We start from the raw sequence: 6,038 nt of genomic DNA on the forward strand, positions 1-6,038 counted from the left end.
GTCAAAGTGTACAACATTGCATCTGTACCTCAACTGATGAATGAATGTTTAAATCTCCTCCTTATATAGCATGCTTCTTCTTCTTTTTCTTTGTGAACGTCAAAAGAAACATGATGCATAGCTGTCCACAGAGGTGTGTATTAAAGTCCTGATAGCGTCGATAATTGTAGAGCACACGTTTTCTGTGAGTGAAGTATCATTGTAATTCTTCTGGTGATTGCGGGTCACCAATTGAGTCGAAATAGTAAATGGTATCATCATTATTCATAACGTATGATACCCAGTGGGTGCGGGTCTTCCAGCAACATAGCAACATCTAAATTCACAATATCGCATTCACCAGTTTTCCACATAGTCTTCTGTAATGTATCCCACATAAACACACCACGGAATCTTGGTATCTTGGATTTGGCTCTAAAAACTTACGAACATCTGTATTTGTGAGAGGTCGATCTGGTAGGACGGGTAATGTGCTTTTTTTATTTATGAATAGACCAAGCCCTTTCGTGTCTAGTCCTTTTCCGATGCCTGCGGCTTCCATCATGCGGTTATGCCTTCTTGCCTTTCTAACTGTGCTTGGGAGTTTTGCGCATTCTTTACCGTTAGAGCAGTAGCTGCAGCACCACCAGCTAGGGAACCTACCGCCAATAGTGCAGAGAGGCCTGGGATGAGAAATGGAATAAAACCGCCAGATGTCTTGGGTATTGGTAGAACTTGAGGTGCTTTAACCAATCCTCCTCTTATTCTTCTTCCCACATCTTTCTGTTTCAGTGCGTTTTTAGCTGCGTACATCGCTGTCAGGATACAGTTCTTCAAACAGCCCTGCTTCCCGCCCTTCTTGTTCTTCTTCTTGTTTAGTGCACAACATTCATAACTCGCTTGAAATTCATCTCTCCTAAACCCAACTTAATTTTTCCATGGATGGTTTTATCAACTGCAAATGCTGCCATGCGTTGACCTATGCCAATATCCCATCTTCTCCATATCATCTTAACCTTATCAGCTAAAATCCTATCTGCAATGTGACGATTCGATAGATCTTTATTTGCAGCGTATGTTCCATACACACTTTGTCGAGAAGATTAACTCCCTTATCAACTTGTGCCAAGTGTTTCTGATGTCCCAGGTCTATAGTAGTTATAGCCAGGGATGTGTAATTCCACTGGTAGTTTGTCTAGAATACCACCACCTCCTCTAATGCATCTCCTAGCACCCACGTTACGCTACTGTGGTGGTTGTGGACAGTGCATGCCCAATTCATAGCAAATCGCCAGCATCAATCCAACTGTTTTGTGTAACAGGAAAACCAAGCCAGTTGACTAGTGCTTTATTTCCCCGACGTCTTATGACTCTCTCCACGAGAAAAACATCCGGTTCTGAGCTTTTCTGCATCTCCTCAGTGTAGAAGCAACCTGTAATTTCTTCACCTTTACTATCCTTCAATATATAAGTTCTAGGATTCGTTCGTTGCACCTTTGAAACTGTAAATACCTCAGTTGACCAGTTCGGTAGGTATGATTTCTCAAATGCCGTCTTGTGTTCTGAGATACACACCAAATCACCTACGTTAAATTTCTGTTTGCGTGGATCCAGCATCTGAATGCGCTACTACACCATATCCATCGATTGGTCACATTTTTATTATGCTATGTTTGGTTCGATTATACTGAGAAATTATTTCTGGTAGGATATATATCCATTTGTATGAGCCGCGAAGGTTACAACGCATCCACAATTTCTGGGAGGATATCTGTCCATTTGTATGAGCTGTGAAGGTTAAAACGCATCCACATTCGACCTTTTGTTGTTCTGTTCAGCCGCTCCACGATACTTGCCTTCAGGTGAGTGAATGTCAAGTAGTGATGTATTCCGTACCACTGCATCACAGTCTTGAAATACCTATTGTAGAACTCCCCACTGTGATCAGTTTGGAGGTTGTCTGGGCATCGATTCGTCACTGTCTGCAGCAAACGCTCAAAAACATCTGTGACATTTCCACCCGTTTTTGTTTTGACAGGTAATGCCCAGGCAAATTTGGAGTATGTATCAATAACCATTAATATATATTTGAATCCATTATTCTCACGTGAGTATTCCCTCATATCTACAAGATCAGCTTGGCACAAGTCATCCAATCCTTTAATCATAACTTGCAAGGGTATGTTTTGCACGCTAGCTTATGCAGTTCTCGAACTACTGTCTCCATACTTATTTGATGATACCTCTCCCTCTACGCCCTGAGATTTTTGAAACAACCTCATTCGAATGAGCTGTATTATCTGCAGCAGATGGTGCCATGACCAGCCATAGTCGATCTATTAGCTCGTTGGTGTCATCATAGCATACATAATGAGGGACTCGATTGTTCACTGCTTTACGCCCAATATCAATACCATCACCACTGCTGCTGTTGTTCTTTTTGCCGTCAAGTATTGGTTTTATAATGGTTTAATATTTATTGTTACTCAGGCTTTCCGTGATCTTGTGAGCACTAGTCATGTGCAGTATTTCATGGTACGTTTCTCTATCATTAACTGAATAATTTATAGGTCTTGTGGTAGGTCTTAGAAAAATAAGATCCATTAAGCCGGGCGTTCTCTCAAACTGTCTATCACCAATCTGTATTGCGTCATCAGTTACAGTTATAGGACGCGTACACAACATATATGGTCGTCCCCTGCTAACGCAGAATGTTGTATCTATCTGACTGGGGTGCGACGAATAATGAATTCATCAATGGCAACACCCTCGTTATCGTGTGTTTTTGTTTTTACTGAGAGCTTTCAGAGAGGTTCAGTAACGGGCTTAAAGGTCTCTTTTAGTGTTTGCTGTCGATCCATATGCCCTAACCTCAGCAGCTGTAATTTCTCACGAACTGCTTCACGTGCCTGAATCACGTTCTGCTTTGTCGACATCTCGGTGTATACTAATCAGACATCTCTGCAGCATGAGGCTCTATATATCCAGTCATTTTTCTTTCTCCTCTTACTATGATCCTGATCGCCCTTCTCAACAACAAGGAAGTCTACATCTATTTTCCCCTCAATAGCGTCGACCTTTTCAGTTAAGTCGGTTACTTTCTTACTGACTTGATTAACTAGCCCATTTAACACATTCATCGTTCTCAGAAGAGTCTGCTAATACGTCTCTAGTTCCAGCACATACCTGCGACTTTATGTACAATAGCCCGAATTGTCGCATCAATTTACAGGCCAATGTTCTGTCTGTGTACACCCATCCCAAGGGTTGAGAGGTAGACATACGCGCGAATTTGTCCATGGTGTTGCGTAGACTGATGTACCAACCTCTCTTACTGTGCTATATGTGGAAAAACTCTTGAAAGTTTTGCCTGTACCTACCATCACTGAGTTTTCTTGTTTTATCAATAACGAGAAACCCATACTGTGAATGATTCCAGCAATCTGCACATATCTTTACAAAATCATTGAACGACATGTCTGTTCCGACATGTGCCTGGTAAATGTGTTTTAAATTCAGGTTGTCTTGTTTGAAAGCTATAATGAGGGTTGCGTTACTCCTAACCAATTGTTTGGGGATTCTGGAATATGTTTGACTTAGATAAAATACATCAGCACCCATATGACAGCTGAAACAGAAGTATTTTCGAATTTAGTCTTGGTTTTCCACAGCAACATCATCAAGTATTTATTTATTTATTTATTTATTTATTCATCCATGGAACAATAAATATTTTATGGATGTCGTCAGTTTACAACACATTAGCACACATTTACATTTACAATGAAACAGGTTTCTCATATTTTGTGTAATTTTTAAAACTAGTCATACACACATTTATAATTACATAATATTTTGGTGATAATGTCATATGTAGCTAATAATCTACATCTATGTTAAATATTCTTTTACAGTATAACAACTTTTACTTACTAAAAAGGTTTTAAGCTTTTGTCTGAAAGTGAGGGGCTCATTTATTTCTTAAATTTCTTGTGGTAATTTGTTATACAGTTTTATCCCATTATAAAATACACTTTTTTGCGTCTTTGCATTGTTCTTTCTATCTAGATGGAGGTGGTGACAAGCTCTTGTTTCATGGTCATGTATTAGGCTGTTTGTGTTGTACATGTTGAGATTTTTCTTAATGAACATTATGTTCTGAAAGATATACTCACAAGAAACAGTTAGAATTCCTAGCTTTCTAAATAATTCTAGACAGTGGGCCCTGTTGTTGCTGTTTGTTATTATCCTTATGGCTCTTTTTTGTACTTTGAACAAAGTTTGTATGTTACTGGCACTTGTTCGCCAAAACATGATCCCATAGCTGAGGACTGAGTGTAGATATCCGTAATATGTTATTTTAAGACAGGTATTATTGCATATCGGTGCAAGGATTCTAAAAGCATAGCATGCTGTGGATAATTTCTTTGCCAAAATGTTGACATGGTTTGTCCATTTCAGTTGGCTGTCTACATTCATCCCTAAGAATTTGGTACTTGTTACACATTCTAATTCATTATTATTAACTTCTATTCTAGTGGCAATATGTTTTTTGTTCAATTGGAAGTTAATATAGTTAGTTTTCTTTACATTTAGGGTTACTTTATTTTTTAATGACCAGTTGTGGACATCATTGAGAGCCTCGTTTGCTCTTTCTGACAGTTGTGTTGGATTTTCACCTGTTATTACCATGTTGCTGTCATCAGCAAAAAGTATTTTTTCTCCATGTCTGATACTTTGTGGGAAGTCGTTAATGTATATAAGAAACAATATTGGGCCTAATACACTTCCCTGTGGGACGCCTATATTCACATTTTCGTGGTCAGACAGGTGTTTTATAAGGGAATTGTTTGAAACTTGTGATATCTCAACTCGTTGAACTCTGTTTTCCAAGTATGATTTGAACCACTTCTTTGTCAGACCTCTTATTCCTATTTGCCCTAATTTATGAAGTAAGATTTTGTGGTCAACTGTATCAAAGGCCTTGGACAAGTCTAAAAAGATACCACTTACATTTTCACCTTTGTCCAGTGCTTCTAAAATTACTTTAGTGAACTGTGCTATAGCAGATTGTGTGCCTTTTCCGGGCCTAAAACCAAATTGGTCATTGGAAAGAAGATTATATTTATTCAGGTAATTTAGCAGTCTCTTTTTGACTAGTATTTCTATTATTTTAGAGATCGTACTGTAGTTCTCTACATTTTCCACATCTCCGTTTTTAAGGATAAGTATAACTTTTGCTTGTTTTAGGTAGTCCAGAAAGTATCCAGATTCGAAAGATTCATTAATTATGTCTGTTAATGGACCCTTTATGGAGTCTATACAATCTTTAATTACGTAGACTGGGATTTCATCAAGTCCTACTGAAGTTTTATTTTTTAGTTGGTGTACTACTAGTGCCATTTCGCTTTCTGTAGTTGGCAAGAGCACCATTGAGTTTGTTGGCTGGTTCTGAGTAGGTAAATCGTACGTATCTGGAAATTTCTGCTGTAATTTTTTTTGCAATACTACTGAAATATGAGTTTACAAAATCAGTTAATTTTTTAGGGTTACTTACTGGTACATCTTTGTTTTTAATATATTAATTGAGGTCCTTTTTAGCAGAGTTAGATGTTTCCTGTTTGACGATGTTCCAGGCTGCTTTGCTCTTGTTTTCAGCTTCAAGTAATATTTTGTTGTTTGAAAGTTTTTTTGCGGCTAGCAACACCTTTCTGTATATTTTCCTGTACTTTTTGTAGAATTGCAGAACTTCTGGGTTAGATTGATTATTTTTTATGGAGTTGAGATATCTAAGAGTTTCTGAGGATTTTTTGATACCTGTAGTCACCCATTGATTTCTCTTTGTAGTTTTAATTTGATAAAGAGTTTTGGGAAACATCTCTTCAAATCTGAGTTTAACAATTGACATGAACTTGATAAATTTCTGATTTGCATTGGTTTCTGCATAGACTTCCCTTCAATCTTCATATTCTAGCTGGGATTTAAACTGATACAGGGCTGATTTGGAAAACATTCTTTTGTATGTACAAAGTTTAGGAGGAGTTTCTACATGAATGTTA

This window comes from Schistocerca americana, chromosome 1, assembly GCF_021461395.2.
Source record: "Schistocerca americana isolate TAMUIC-IGC-003095 chromosome 1, iqSchAmer2.1, whole genome shotgun sequence".
In the NCBI taxonomy this organism is placed as follows: Eukaryota; Metazoa; Arthropoda; class Insecta; order Orthoptera; family Acrididae; genus Schistocerca; species Schistocerca americana.